This window comes from Grammomys surdaster, unplaced genomic scaffold, assembly GCF_004785775.1.
Source record: "Grammomys surdaster isolate TR1022 unplaced genomic scaffold, NIH_TR_1.0 126048, whole genome shotgun sequence".
NCBI lineage: Eukaryota > Metazoa > Chordata > Mammalia > Rodentia > Muridae > Grammomys > Grammomys surdaster.
This window is the reverse complement of record NW_021620860.1, coordinates 896,655-911,572: the sequence shown is the minus strand read 5'-3', so window position 1 is coordinate 911,572 and position 14,918 is coordinate 896,655. Positions and strand designations below refer to the sequence as shown.

Genomic DNA, 14,918 nt, shown 5'->3' with positions numbered 1-14,918 from the left:
AGCAGTGAGACATAGGAAAGCAATGGGGTTGCTTGGAGTGGTGGTGAGCTTTGTGTACGAAGATCCTTAGTCATCCGCAACAGAGTTAAGCAATGGAAACCAGCAAAGGGCAAGGACTCCTCTCTCATCCAAGAACCTAGAGGAGTTCACAACACCATGCTTGGTGAGTTGGGGATCCTTGGGTTTGGTGGTTACAATGACCTAACCAATGACTTGCTAGCAGAAACCGCCTCTCTATTGCTATGACAACCGGAGCTTGTCTATTGGGCCTCTGCAAGGGTGCTCTAGCCATATTGGGGCTTATGGTGTGTGTGTGTGTGTGTGTGTGTGTGTGTGTGTGTGTGTACGCGCGCGCGTATGCATAAACAAGAAAAACATTTTGAGAGTGGTTCTCTACATGCGCAAGGTCTATATGCTCATGTCGCATCTGACCAATTAAATAAGCATCTCGTGGACTGAACCCTGGCATCACTAGTTAAGGAAAGCCTCGCAGGCGGCCTCAGTTGCAGTCCAAGATGCAAACCCGGCTTTTAACGCTGGAGCTCGTCTCGCGACCTTCTCAAGACGGTGGCGCTCCGCCCCCACGGGCGCCGGTAGAGGGCAGGCTTCCCAGGGCGCATGCGTCCCGCGGCTCTCGGCTCTCGGCTTCCCTCCTCCTTTTTCCCCCGCCTCCATTTTGTTCGCGGACGCTGGGGACGGTGGGAGCGGATCCATTTCCGGGTTGGTAAAAGGGGCGGCGGCGAGAAAGAGAGCTTGCGGCGGGGCGAACGGGCTGGACTAAACCAGGACCGAGGTGACGGAGGATTCGCTCCCGGAGCAGCCCCCGCCAGGTGGGCAAGACGCCGAGGCGGCTGAGCCCGCCACTGAGGTGACCTGCGGACCTGAGTGGGAGGGAGAGCCGGGTAGGGGGGCTGTGGGGGGGAGGGGACACCGGAGGAGGGGCCTGAGGCGGAGAGGGGGGCTGGGGGCGGGGCCTGGAGACCCTGGAGAGGGGGCGTGGGCCACCCGAGTGCAGGAGGCCGGAGGAGTGCGGCGGGGACAGACCGAGCAAATGGGCAGGATGGAGGTTTTTGAGAGACAGGAAATTAGAGATCCTGAAGGGTTGGGTGAGGTGAGTAAGACGGCAACTCCGGGTGAGGAAGCAGGGGAGCCGTGCGCGGAGGGGGAGATGGGGCAGGGAGGACCTGTTGGGAAAGGTAATTATTGGTAGGATGCTCTTGAGTTGAGGAGGATGGTGTGACATTTCGGGATTGATTTGGGTGAAAAAGGATGATTGGGAGCGAAGCTGTTTGCCTTGGAGATGTTGGGTGAGAGGGAGTCGGAGAGATGTCTGAGATGCGCTTGGAAGCACCTGGAGTTGAAGGTTCCTGTTGGAGCGGCGTGAAATGAGGGAAGATGAAAATCTGAAGGCGCTAAACGTAGGCTGGGTGTGCGGTTGAGTTACTGATGAGGAATGATTGGGAAGGTATATTCTGGAAGGATAATATTGAATTGAGGAGCTAGAGGAAGCTGGTGTGCACTGGAATCTACCCCTGCCCCCCCCCCCTTCTGCTGGCGTTTAAATCCTGATCCACCTGCATGGTGGACAAGGACTGTACCTCTAAGCAACATCTGATCCCTGAAATTCTTTCTTTCTTCTTTTTTTTTTTTGAGACTGTTTCTCTCTAACCCTCGATGTCTTGGAACTCAGTCTGTAGGCCAGGTTGGCCCCGAACTCACAGAGATCTGCCTACCTCTACCTCTGGAGCACTGGGAGGTGTGGGCCACCACCACTGCTCAACATGCGTATTTTTGTTTGTTTGTTGTTTTGTTTTCATTCTTTCAAGACACGGTTTCTCTCTGTAACAGCCCTGGCTGTTCTGGTGCTCACTACGTAGATCAGGCTGGTCTTGAACTCACAGAGATCTGCCTGCCTCTGTCTCTTGAGTGCTGGGATTAAAGGTGTATGCCACTACCACCCAGCTATCTTAATATATATTTTTTAAAGATTTATTTATTTTATGTATATGAGTATACTGCCACTCTCTTCAGACACGCCAGAAGAGGGCATCAGATCCCATTATAGATGGTTGTGAGTCACCATGTGGTTGCTGGGAATTGAACTCAGGACCTCCAGAAGAGCAGCCAGCGTTCTTAACCAGAGTCATCTCTCCAGCCCACTATCTTAATTTTTTTTTTTTTTTTTTTTGGTTTTTCGAGACAGGGTTTCTCTGTGTAGCCCTGGCTGTCCTGGAACTCACTCTGTAGACCAGGCTGGCCTCGAACTCAGAAATCCGCCTGCCTCTGCCTCCCGAGTGCTGGGATTAAAGGCGTGCGCCACCACCGCCCGGCCCTTAATATTTTTAATAGTCAAAATTTTTATGTTACTGTGTTGTTATCACCAAGAGGAAGTAGTGAACTTTAGAGTCTGAAATGAATGAATTCGACTCTTAGTGACTTGGAGAACACATGGCCTTATTTTCTGACTACCTGGGTATTGTAGATAGTTGAGCCATATGCCTTGGGTCAGTCAGTGAAGGTGTGTGGCCTCGCTGTCGCTGGTTGGGGCCATGCTGTAGACAGGATTGGATGCTTTCCTGTCAATCCTTTGAAATTCTGTTTTAGCTTTTTCTTTGGGTATAATACTCTAAACACTTGGCTGGTAAGAGAACATGTTTAGCTTAGAAGTGTTTCTGAAAGTCGTGGCATTTCTGAGGTCTGATGTGGATTGGCCAGAGACTGGGCAGTTTTCTTTCTTGATATCAGAAATGGTATTTACACTAGTTGGTGCTGATTACTTATGTGGACACAAAGGTAAGATTAAGGGGTGGGGAAGGATATTGGGAATAGAATAGTTGTCTTCCCCCCCTCCCCACAACCAGGGTTTCCCTGTGTAGCCATGGATGTCTTGAAACTCACTCTGTAGACCAGGCTGGCCTTGAATTTATAGAGACCCACCTGCCTCTGCCTCCACCTCCTAAGTGCCACCACTGTCTGGGCAGAATAGCTTTTAAGTTTTACTTGGGACTTTGAGAAAAAGGAATCCTGGTCTGTTGAAGGGAATATCATCACATGCTCTTGCTTGACTGCAGCCTCCTGATCTGCTCCCCTGCATACTTGAGTGTGTTTTTCCTGTTGCCCTTAAGTAGTTCTGAAGTTCACAGGCTGTTTGGGCTGTTCTAACAAACCCTAGTTTTCATACTGACTCAGGAAGAGCTGCAGACAGCGAAGTGAATGTGCATATTTAGAGACAAAAACTTGTATAATGTCGTGCTACAGGGTTTCTCTGTGTAGCCCTGGCTGTCCTGGAACTTGTTCTGTTGACTAGGTTGGTCTTAAACTCAGAGATCCTCCTGCCTCTGCCTCCAGAGTGCTGGGATTAAAGGTGTGCGCCACCACCGCCCGGCTTTTGTGGTTTATTTTTAAGGGTTTTGCTCTAAGTTGTAGGGACTAAGAGCTCTTGCAATGGCCCGTTCCTTCAGCACAGACTTTCAGTCTTTCTTGTCACATTTTCCCACTGCTCTGCTCCACTAGTCCTAGTGGAAAGTGGCAGGTCACCCCTCCTCCTCTGGTGGGCATCTTGTCCGGGTCACAGCTTGATACCACCAAAATGAAAGGATTCTTGACTGCCTCTAATGGGGACAGTGACAGAAGCTGAGCTGGGTTTCTTGAGCCAGAGAATGGATTCTGTCAAAGCAAAGAATAGTTGCAGAGACACAAACTGGGACCTTGAAGCTGTGACTAACATTTTGGCAACATGAATCCCTCTGCCAAATAACTTCTTTTGTTTAGGAGTGTGATTGTTGATCTCTTTCTCAAAGTAAGCTCCTGTTAACTATTCTTCACACAGCTCCCAAGCAGAAGCTGGCGGAATTCTGGCTGATTGACCACCTCTTGGGGAATATGCCCTGGATTAGAGTGGATGGGGCAGTCCATGTTGAAATGGAGGCCACTGGTAGATTGCAAGGGCTGCTCTGCAAGGAACTAGAGGCAGAACTCTTCTCTGAATGTTTGGCAATCCTTTTCTTCTAACTTCAAGTCTCTTTCTTATTCATCTGGTGATCGAATGCAGAATCATTCCACTTGCCTGTCTTTGCAAGATCAGAACATAAGGAAGACAGTGTTTCAAGCTTCCCTATGTTCTCACTCCTGAGCCTTTTGAGCCAGCAGAGCCGTACAAGCTGAAGTTAGGAGCATTTCAGCAGGTCTGTGTTCCCTACGTTCTCTCAGTGTTTGGGGGTAAAATCACATCGAGCTTCATGTGCGCTAGGCAAGTGCTCTGCCACTGAAGTACACCTCCAGCCCCAGGAAATGTTTGCTGCCATTGTCTGTGACAAGATACTGAGAAATGCTAAGTAGAAGCCAGGTGTCGAGGTTCATGCTGGCAGTCCCCACACTTGGGATGCTGAGGATGCTGGCAGGTTCATAGCCAGTCAGGGCTACAGAGTGAGAGCCCGGCTTAAAACCCAAAGGGGGAATCTAAAGAATTTAAAGGTGTTAGAAAAAACTGCTGATAGGCGATTTAATATCTAAGTCAGTGTTAACTAACTTTTGGCTTTGCATGCAGAGATTCTTTGGAGGCATAGAGCACTCAGATTGCTGAGCTAGCAAGCGTCCTACCTGGCTTTTTAGGCTATTCAGTTGTGTTCTACATAGTAAACCTTTTGTTTTTCAGGAGCTAAGTAGTTGAAGATAACATTATCTGTACTGGATCTTGGGGTGAATTATGATGATGTTTTCTTGACTATATGGCAATAGCTCCAGTAGCACCAGAGATAACCCCAAATGAATCCTCTTTTGTCTTTGAATCCAGACTTTATTATTTCTCATCATTAGTGTATTTTTAAAAATAGTATATATTATTATTGTATATATGCATTGTGTGTGTCTGTGTGTGTGTGTGTGTGTGTGTGTGAGAGAGAGAGAGAGAGAGAGAGAGAGAGAGAAAGAGAGAGAGAGAGAAGAAGGGAGGAAGGGGACAGGAGTATATGCTGTGGCACATGCATGTTGGTCAGAGGACTACTGCTGGAATCTCCCCTCTGCCTTTATGTTCTGGGGATTGAAGTGAGGTTGCCAAGGCTTACCTAGCACGTGCCATTTACCTATGGAGCCATCCCACAGCTGTAGAATAGTCTAGTTTTAATACTCCGATTGAAAAACCTGGAAGGGTGGCTAATGATGTGACTCAGTGGAAGAGCACTTGTCTACCCCAGAGGTAGGGTGGGTCCCCGTCACCCCTCTCCCAAGGTGGGGAGAAAAAGCCAGTAGATTTAGAGGTGGAGATTTTGTCTCTGGTCCAGAGTTTTGATTTTTTAAATTGTGGCAACAGCATGAGTTATGCTTATGTTCCAGATCTTTCTTTTCTGAAAAGTGGTATACGTGGTAGATTACATCCCCTTACTTATGATTAAAACAGTGTGTGTGTGTGTGTGTGTGTGAGATTGCGTGTGTGTACGTGTGAGTGAGTGAGTCAGAGATGCTAGAGTATGGGTGTGGATACTACTGCACAGCTGGAGGAGAGGACAAGTGTATAGAGTCAGTTTTCTCCTATCTACATTTATGTGGGCTCCACGGATCAGCTCTGGTCATCAGGTTTGCATTGCTGAGGGCAGCATTGTTTAGCCGCCTCACTGGCCCCGCCTTACGAATTTTGAGACATGGCCTTACTCTGTAGCACGTTACTGGTCCCAAGTTCCTAACACTATCAGATGTGGGTCACAACTGCCTATAACTCCAAATCCAGGGGATCCAACATTGCCCTCTTCTGGATGCTGGGGGCACCCACATGTGTGATCTGCACTTGTAGACACGCGCGCGTGCACACACACACACACCACTTTTAAAAGAGAAATAAAGATGAATTGTTTTTTGGAGATTTTATATGTTAGGTCAGTTGTGGTGGGCCTTGCTTTTAATATGTATCTTGAGAGGCTAGAGACGGTGCATCAGGAGTTCCAGGTCATCGTCAGCTACGTAGCAAGTTCAAGGCCAATGTGGGCTATAGGAAACCTTGTTCTTTTTTTTTTTTTTTTTTTTAATTTATTTTATGTATATGATCACACTGTAGCTATCTTTGGACACACCAGAAGAGGGAATCAGATCTCATTACGGATGGTTGTGAGCCACCATGTGGTTGCTGGAAATTGAACTCAGGACCTCTAGAAGAGCAGTCAGTGCTCTTAACCGCTGAGCCATCTCTCCAGCCCTGAAACCTTGTTCAAAAAACAAATTTTATAATTTAGACAAGTAGTACAGAATTCAAATAGCAAAAAGTAGATGAAGCTGTGCAGTTGATTCATGCCTACAGTGTCAGCGCTCCAGGGGCAAAGGCAGAGGCTTGAGTGTAAGGTCAGCTTGAGCTGCTCAGCAAGATCCAAGGCTGAGCTTGGTGGTCGGATGCTTGCCTTCTGCGTGCAGGGAGCACTCGACACTGGGGAGAAGCGTATGATATGTTCTACCTCTGACTTCCCTTCAGCCCAGCCCACTGTCCACTGTTACAGGGGTTGGGAACTGCCTGACATGGGTACTAGAACTTGAACCAGATCTTCTTGCAAGAGCAGTGTGTTCAATGGCTGATCCTTCTCTGCAGCCTGAGGCTACACCGTTACTACCTGTATCTTTGTATTTTGTTTTTTTAAAATATAAAGCATGAATTTGGATGAACTCCTTGTGCAGAGGCCATGCTAATCTCTGTATTGACCCAATTTTAGTGTATGTGCTGCGAAGGGAGCGTGCATGTTTTGTTTTTATTGTTGTTGCCTTTTGAGACAGGTTTTCTTTGGCTGTCCTGGAGCTCAGTCTGTAGACCAGCCTGGCCTTAACCTCAGAGATCCTCCTGTCTCTGCCTCCCAAGCACTGGGATTAGAAAGGCCTGTGCCGCCACTGCCAGGTTGCATTTTTGTTTTTTGATGTGTTTTGGTCATTATTCTCCATTAGCAATAGATTGGCCCTAACCTGATTCTCAAACGTGGCAGTCTTTTACAAACTATGCTCCAAAAAATTACCACAGTGTGTTTTAGTGTTTGAAATCGTTTTTAGATTTTCTTGCTCAGTCTTCTTCATTTTCTACCAACTGAACTATAACCCAACCCTTATCTCATTAAAAAGTTATTACATGTGTGTACGTGATTGCTCACACATGCCTGTGGAGGACAGAAGAGGGTGTCAGACTCCACTGAGGTGGAGTTATAGGTGGTTGTGAGCCTGCAGGTAGAGATTAGACTTGGGTCATGAGGAAGGACCACTCTTAACTGTGGAACTGTCTCTCTGGCTGCTTGCTTTGTTTTCTTGAGGCAGGGCACTGTAGCTCAGGTGCCTTTCAAATGTGGGCCACCGCTCAGGCTTCGCCTCCTTTGAAGTAATTCTTAAGTTCATGGCAGCTAAGGACATTTTTCCCTAATGTGTGCCAAGCACCGTGCTGGGTGCTAGAGATACAGCCAAGCAAACTGGCTAGGTTTCCGCCTTTGTGACAGTTATGGTCCAGTAGAAAAGACCTCCGTTAAAGAATGATTAACTGTTGCTGCAGTCCCAGTGTAGGCAGCTAATGGGGATCCCAGGCTGACTGAGTAGAGGGCAGATGGGAAAACTGACTTTTAAGGTGAAACCTCAGGATGAGGGAGGATTTAGGGTAATTTTAGGTGGAGGTCCTGAGGAAGGAATGGATTTTAAGGAAAGAAGGCCCTCATACTGCCCAGGTGAGAAGCAGAACGGTCAGGGGCGAGAGAATGGGACTCACTGCAGGTACCTCAGTTAGCTAACTACTTACTTTTTGTGATACTGAAGACCAGACTCGGGGCCTCAAGCAGGCCAGGCAAGTCTCTGCCTCTGAGCTGTACCCCCACTGCAGCTTCAGAGCATGCTGAGCTCTGAAACCTGTGGGTAACTCTCCACAGCGCTGGCTGCTGCTGTGCATGCCGAAGCGGTCTGAGCTTTGTCTTTGGGTCTTGTTTCTCCCTAGTGCCTGTCCCCTTAGTCTCAACTTCTCTCGGTTTTGTAAATTAAGCCTGGTTGGCTGGATTAGGTTTTAAGATTACTGGGGAGCAATCTTTGGATTAAGGGGGATGCTGGGGATATTAGTTGGCTATTGAGGAGACAAGATCTGTAGTTGTAGGGAATATTGACAGCTTTTCTGAATCTCCTGGAGCCAAGCAGAGAGTACCAATGTTCTTATATGAACTTGTGAGAATACCAATGTTCTTATATGAACTTGTGAGAGTCGTGTTCTGCCATCTAGTCACCTGGGTCGCATTTCCCATAGGACACGTAAATCTTGTTGAGTGTGTAAGTGACTGAGTACCCTAAGGGAAGGGCTGTCCTGACCCAGAATGTATGAAAGCATTGTTATCTGGGCCATTCTAACAGTAGAAGAGCATTTGTAGCTGCTGACTTTTGTTCAGAAATGACAGCATTCAAAGCCCAGATGGTCCTGTGTGATTGAGTACTTCTCTTATGTAATTGCATCAGCCCGCTCTGCTTTCATAACTTCATGCAGACTCTTGATTTAGCCCTATCGCTGGTGATCAGGGAGTGATGGTGTGCAAGCCAGCATCTCTGCAAGAAGCATCTGTGTTTCTGGTGGCTCAGGGGTATTAGAATGTGAGAGGAGAGACTTGTACAAGGAATGTCATGGTGCTGTCATTAGATTGTCAGTGGTGTGTTGGGACTTAATACATTGTTTGGAATGAGGCGTGGCACCTCTCCCTCTGTGTGAAGTCCATCAGTGATTTCATGGAGCATTGAGTTAGAGTTTCTTTCAGGCCTTTCTTGGTGAAGTCTGTCACTGGCTTTCCACCGTTCTCTCTGTGCTTTCTGCTTTGTGTTTAGGATGTGCACATGTAGGATGCTCTGATGGAGGTGAGCAGCTACTTAGAAGAGATAAGGCTAGCTCACTCTAAGAGTTGCCTAGTTTACCATCAGTGACTAGCTCTCTGCCTTTTTTGTTTGTAATAGATTTCTTTTTTATTTATTTATTTTTTGGTTTTTTGAGACAGGGTTTCTCTGTGTAGCCTTGGCTGTCCTGGAACTCACTCTGTAGACCAGGCTAGCCTCGAACTCAGAAATCCGCCTGCCTCTGCCTCCCAAGTGCTGGGATTAAAGGTGTGTGCCACCACTGCCCGGCTAGATTTCTTTTTTAAAGTTTTTTTTTTTTTTTTAAAAAAAAAGACAGACTCTTGCTATGAAACCTTGGCTGGCCTGGAACTCTGGGTCTGGTCAGTGTAATGCTACCCCTAAAAAAACAATAGACAGCTGGATACTTAATCCCAATTTGGAGTAGGGAGACAGGTGATTTCTATGAGTCCAAAGCTAGCCTGGTCTACAGAGTGAGTTCCAGGCCAGTGTACGTAATAAAGAGACCCTGTCTCAAAAGAATAAGGAAACAAGACCTTAAAAGTGGTAAAGTCAGTGTCTTAGTTAGGATTTCCATTACTGTGAAGAGACACCATGACCAAGGTAACGTATAAAGGACAACATTTAATTGGGGCTGGCTTACAGGTTCAGAGGTTCAGTCCATCATCATCAAGGCAGGAACATGGCAGCAAGCATGGTAATGTCCAGGCAGGCATGGCTGGAGGAGCTGAGAGTTCTACACTAGCTTCCAAGCAGCTAGAAGAAGACTGGCTCCCATGTGCTTAGGAGGAGGGTCACATTGCCCTCCCCACAGTGACACTTCCTCCAACAAGGCCACACCTTTAAATAATGCCCCTTCCTGGGCCAAGCATAGTCAAACCACCACAGTTAGTGATAGGTCTCCCTTGTGTGACCCTCCTGCCTCAGCCTTCTGAGATCTGTGATTCCAGGCATGTTCCACTGTGCCCATCTGATCCTTTCCTTGTGCTTATCTTGGCCGTTACATTTGACTTTTTAAAATTTTTATTTAAAGAAATGAGTCCTGTTGTGTTAGCCATGCTGGCTCCAAATTCCCAGGCTCAAGCCATTTCCTGCTTCAGCCCCCTGAGTAGTTGGGACTATGGTTGTGTGTTGCCACACCCGGTTTGGTCATGATTTCTTTTAGTGTCCTGAAAGTTGCTCACGTCATTGGCCTCTGAGGCCACTGATCACTGTGTGGTCACACCCAGACTGGCAGAGATCCAGGTCACTGGGCAGCCTGATTCCATTAGAGGTTCAAGCAGGATGCAGGCTTGAATGTCCTTTAAATTCTTTACAGTTGGGGAGTATGCGCAGGTGGAGCTGCCTCGGGGCATGTGTAGAGGTCAGAGGGTATCTTTATGGAGTTGGTTCTATCTTTTACCTTTACTTGGGTTTCAGGTATCAAACGTAGATATGAGGCTTGAGGGGCAAGCACCTTTACCTGCGGAGTCCTTTTGCTGACTCTTACATTGGGGGCAGGGAGTAATGTGTACATTTTTCTACTCTTACTTATTTGCTTTGGTACTGGGTCCAGGATTGACTTGAACCTTTGGCCATTATTCTTTTTTTTTTTTGGTTTTTCGAGACAGAGTTTCTCTATGTAGTCCTGGCTGTCCTGGAACTCACTCTGTAGACCAGGCTGGCCTCAAACTCAGAAATCCACCTGCCTCTGCCTCCCAGGTGCTGGGATTAAAGACGTGCACCACCACTGATATGATAATTTTGTTTATATCCTTTCTTCTTAAAATAGAGTCACACATAACACACATAATTAAAAATGAAATAATCTTAAAAAATAAACTAAAAAAGCTGAGAGCAGGGGCTAGTGAGACGTTTCAGTAGATAAAGGCATTTACTGGCAAGCTTGACACCTGAGCAATCCTAAGGACCTGCACAGGAGGAGGAGTCTGGTACTCCTCCAAGTCATCCTCTGTCCTCTGACTTCACAAGTGCACCATGGCATGCACAAACCCCACACCACACACACACACACCCCCCCACACACACACGCACACGCACACATATATACACATATACATATACATATACATATACATATACATATATATATATATATAAATTAGGGCCTGGTCAGATCGCTCAGAGGTCAGAGAGTAAAGGCACTGATGAGTTTAATCCTTGGAACCCACGTGAAGATGAACAGAGAAAACCAACTCCATCAAGTTGTCCTTTGACCTCCCCCCACATGCACACAGTGGAACACTTACACACATATACACACTTAAATATGTAAATGATGGGGGTGGCCCTGATCTTGCTTTGTAACTGGGGAAGACCTTGAACTTGTGGTACACCTGCCTCTACTTCTCAGGTGTTAGAATTATAGGCGTTGATCACCACACCCCACTTCCTTCCAGGCATTCCCCCCCAACCCCCATGGGATTGATTGCAGTATGTAGCTCAAACTGGCCATGAATTGGAAGCACTCCTGTGTCAGCCTCCTTGAGAGCTAGCTTACAGGCATGAGTCATTACACCCAGCTTGTCTTTTTATTAAACAGTAAGAATATATAGTTTATAGAGTCAAATAGAGCACTTGGGAGGCAGAGGTAGGCAGATCTCTAAGTTTGAGACCAACCTGGTCGACAGAGTGGGTTCCAGGACAGCCAGAGCTACACAGAGACCCTGTATCTAAGAAAGAGGGGGAAAGGAAGTCAAACATATTACAAGGCTTGAAATTTAAAAAACAAAACCAAACCCCAGCGTTGCGGTTATAGAGTTGGTTCAGTGGCTAAGAGCTCTTGCTGTGCAGTCATGAGGACAGGCTTGGTCCTCAGCAGCCCTGTTACAGCCTGGCACCTTGCACATGCCTGTAACCCCAGCCCAGAGCTCTTAACCACTGAGCCATCGCTCCAGCCCCACTGTTTGTTTGTTTGACACAGAATCTCACTATATAGTGGGTTGGTCTGGAGCTCTCTATGTAGATAGATCAGGCTGGCTAGGAACTCACAGATCTTGCCTTTTGCCTCTGAGTGCTGGGATTAAGTCTCATGCCACCATGCCTGGCATTATACTCCATTTCTTAATTTTCATTATGATGTATGTATTCTGAACCTGTATTCTAAGAGGTAAAGCTCCTCTCCGCAACCCCACCGTGACCCTTTTTTGGGGGGAAGACAAGGTTTCTCTACATTATGTCGACCAGACTGACCTCAAATACTCAAGGGATCCACCTGACTGTGCCTCCCAAAGGTGTGTGCAGTCAAAAGCCTGGCGAGAGGGTCCTGTGACACAGGTGCAGAGCCACCTCGGCTTTCAATGGTCCCTGCGTATGGTACTACTTACTGCTGGCTCCAAGTTGTTTCTTTTCTTTTCAAAAGATATTCTAAAATTTGTTAATTTTCTAAATAAATGTTTTATTTTATGTGTGGGTGTTTTGCTTGCATGTGTCTCGTACCATGTGTGTGCCTGGTGTCTGCTTGAGTCCAGAAGTGGGCCCTGACTCTGAAACTAGAGTTAAGGACAGTTGTAAGTGGCCGCATGAATGCTGGAACCAGGCCTGGGTCCTTTGGGAAAGCAGCGAGTGTTCTTAACTGCTGAGCCATCTCTTTAACCGCCTTGTTCCTGTTTGTCTTGTTTTTGTTTTTGAGAGAGAAAATCTTGCTGTGTAGCCCCAGTTGACCTCAAATTCATGATCCTTCTACCTCAGCCTCCCGAGTGCTGGGATAACAGGCCTGTGCCACCGGTGCAGCCATTCCTTCATTAGGATTGTGTCATTTCAGTTTTTTTCTTACATTTATCTATCTAGTCTGTGTGTGCATGTGCGTGTGCACGTGCGTGTGCACGTGCGTGTGTACACGTTTCTGTGCCCATATGTGCACTTATGTGCATAAATGCTGGAGTATGGAAGTCAGAGATGGAGTCAGTTCTTTCCTTGAACCACGTGTCTCCAGTCTAGACCTTGGGTCTTTTCTGTGGTTGTAAGGACCTTTACCCACTGAGGAGAGTCATCTGGCTGCCCTAGCGCCCCTGCTTCCATTGCTGCCCTCTTGTCCTTGGGTGTGACTGGCTGGTCCTTAGTTAAGGGTCTTTGGTTCAGCAGTGCAGAGAGAATCTCATTCTTACAGATTTTCAGCCTCCTTCTACTTATCTTCCCTAGGTTCCAGAGGACTCTGTGAGCCCTTTCTAAATCTGTTCCTTGGGAATCCACTGCCAAGCGTTCAGTCCTTTCCTTTCTGTGGAGTTACTGATCACTAGTCCACCTGCGCTCCTGGGTTGTAGTTTGTTAGCCTCTTTCTGTGATCTTTCCCATTTTTTTTTTTTTTGTCTTTGTTTTTGATTAATTTAATGCTAGGTATTAAACTTAGGGCCTTGCATTTACTAAGCACGTTCTTTGCTGCTGAACTGTATTTCAGCCTGGTAGCTTCGACTTTTGGTTGCTACCTTTAGAAAGTAAATTCCCTTTTATTGTGATTTTCATGTTTTATGAGAAGCCATTGAAAATACATGTTTAACTAGCACACTCATTGCCTCTTCTTGCTGACGTCCACTCAGATGCCAAAGGTGGCTGGCTGCTGGGGCTTCCCTGAAGCAGTGTGTCTTGGACTCCTTCACACTGAAGTTTCCTGGGCTGTTTGGGTTAAGGCCTTGTTTTTGAGTTTCTTTCTTAAACAAATGTCTTAGATGCAGCTAATTACAGGTGAGCTCAGAAACCCAACTTTAGACGAGTTCTTTGTAAACAAAGGTGCCCTCTACATCTTCAGGGCAAACTCTGCCTTTCCCTGGTATTGCCTGTATTATTTTCAGACAGTTTCAGTCTGTCTAGCTTTGGACTTTAGGTTTGAATTTCTAAATTAGAATACATGTCTTTTATCTGATGAACTCCTCTCTTCCCTAGAGTATTCCTCCCTCCCCCCCATATTGAGGAATTTTTTCAAGTAATTCTTCAGTGAAGGAGATAAGTCAGTCAGTATCCTAAATCTTGGTCTTCCCTAGTATTCAAGCTGGCTGATGGTAATAAATTTTAGCTGTGTGACTCCAGTTTTCTTGCTAGTATTTCTTAAGCTCCCTGGTTGCTGGGATACGTGGGTGGGGAGGAAATATTAATTATGAGCATTGAACTACTCTATCATTTAACTGTCAAAATTCAGGAATGTGTTAATGTCTCTGGTGAAGTGGGAAATGGCTGCACTCTTTGAAAGCACACGTAAATCATCTGCCGTGGATTTCCACAGCATCCTTTTGGAGTTCGTAATGTGCTGAGATTTTGAAGTTGAGTTTTTTTGGTTTTGGAGACAGGGTCTCACGAAACCTAGCTGCTCTCAAATTCCCAGTCCTTCTGCCTCTGTCTCCCAAGTGCCACCAAGCCTGGTTTTGGAGTTTGTTTTTAACCGTGATATATGAAGGACATGTGTGCATCTTTTATATAGTAGAGTCGTAGAAAAACTGCTCTTTCCTTTACTGCTAGCCAGCAAATCATCTGGAAATGTGTTTGCATCCAGCTGCTCCTTGGATGCAGTCAGGAGCTATGTAGCACTTGTACAGAGCTTGTTAGTGGAGGCTGGGTGTAACACCACAGTGGCCAGTTCTGGGAAATGCCTGTGTCTGTTAGTTAAGCCACGTTGGTTGACTCTGGCACTGAGTGCATTTGCGTTCTCTGATGAGCATCTTTATAGAAACAGCTCTGTGTTTTATGTCTTTATTTTCTGCTGAGGAGTAAACCCAAGGCTTTGTGCTGTTTGCATGCTCTACCACTGAGCCACACCCTAGGCCCTAGCTTGTCTAAAATTTTAATTTATCTTGATTTTATATATGAGTGCATGCGTAGTGTGTGCAAGTGCAGACAGACATGTGGAACCCTGACGACAACTTTGGGGAGTCATTTCCCTTTTTCTGCCATGGGTTCTGGGAACTGAGCTCAGGTTGTTAAGCTTTGGTGGCATACTTTTACCTGCTGAGCTATCTTCTGAGCCCATCTCCATCCTAGACTCTTTTATAAGTTTTAGCAAGCCATCACCTCCCTGTCTGTCTGCCTCAGCCTCCCATTGTGCTGGGGTTACAGGATTGCTGCATGCCCCTCCCATGTGCTGGGGTCACAGGAGTGCTGCATGC

The 14,918-nt window shown here is 46.6% G+C and overlaps 1 protein-coding gene and 1 pseudogene across 3 annotated transcripts in view; one reads left to right on the top strand and one right to left on the bottom strand.

Moving 5' to 3' along the window:
- Positions 1 to 665: 665 nt before the first annotated feature.
- Wipf2 (WAS/WASL interacting protein family member 2) overlaps positions 666 to 14,918 on the top strand; it is a 35,622-nt gene continuing 21,369 nt past the window's right edge. Inside the window, exon 1 of one of the 3 annotated variants that reach the window (XM_028755116.1) lies at positions 666 to 830. The gene's annotated coding sequence lies outside the window, so the exon portion shown is untranslated. Of the gene's footprint in view, positions 869 to 1,049; positions 1,112 to 14,918 lie in introns of those variants that run through there. The other 2 variants (XM_028755115.1, XM_028755117.1) reach the window with 2 other exon arrangements.
- LOC114610591 lies at positions 6,615 to 6,712 on the bottom strand (annotated as a pseudogene).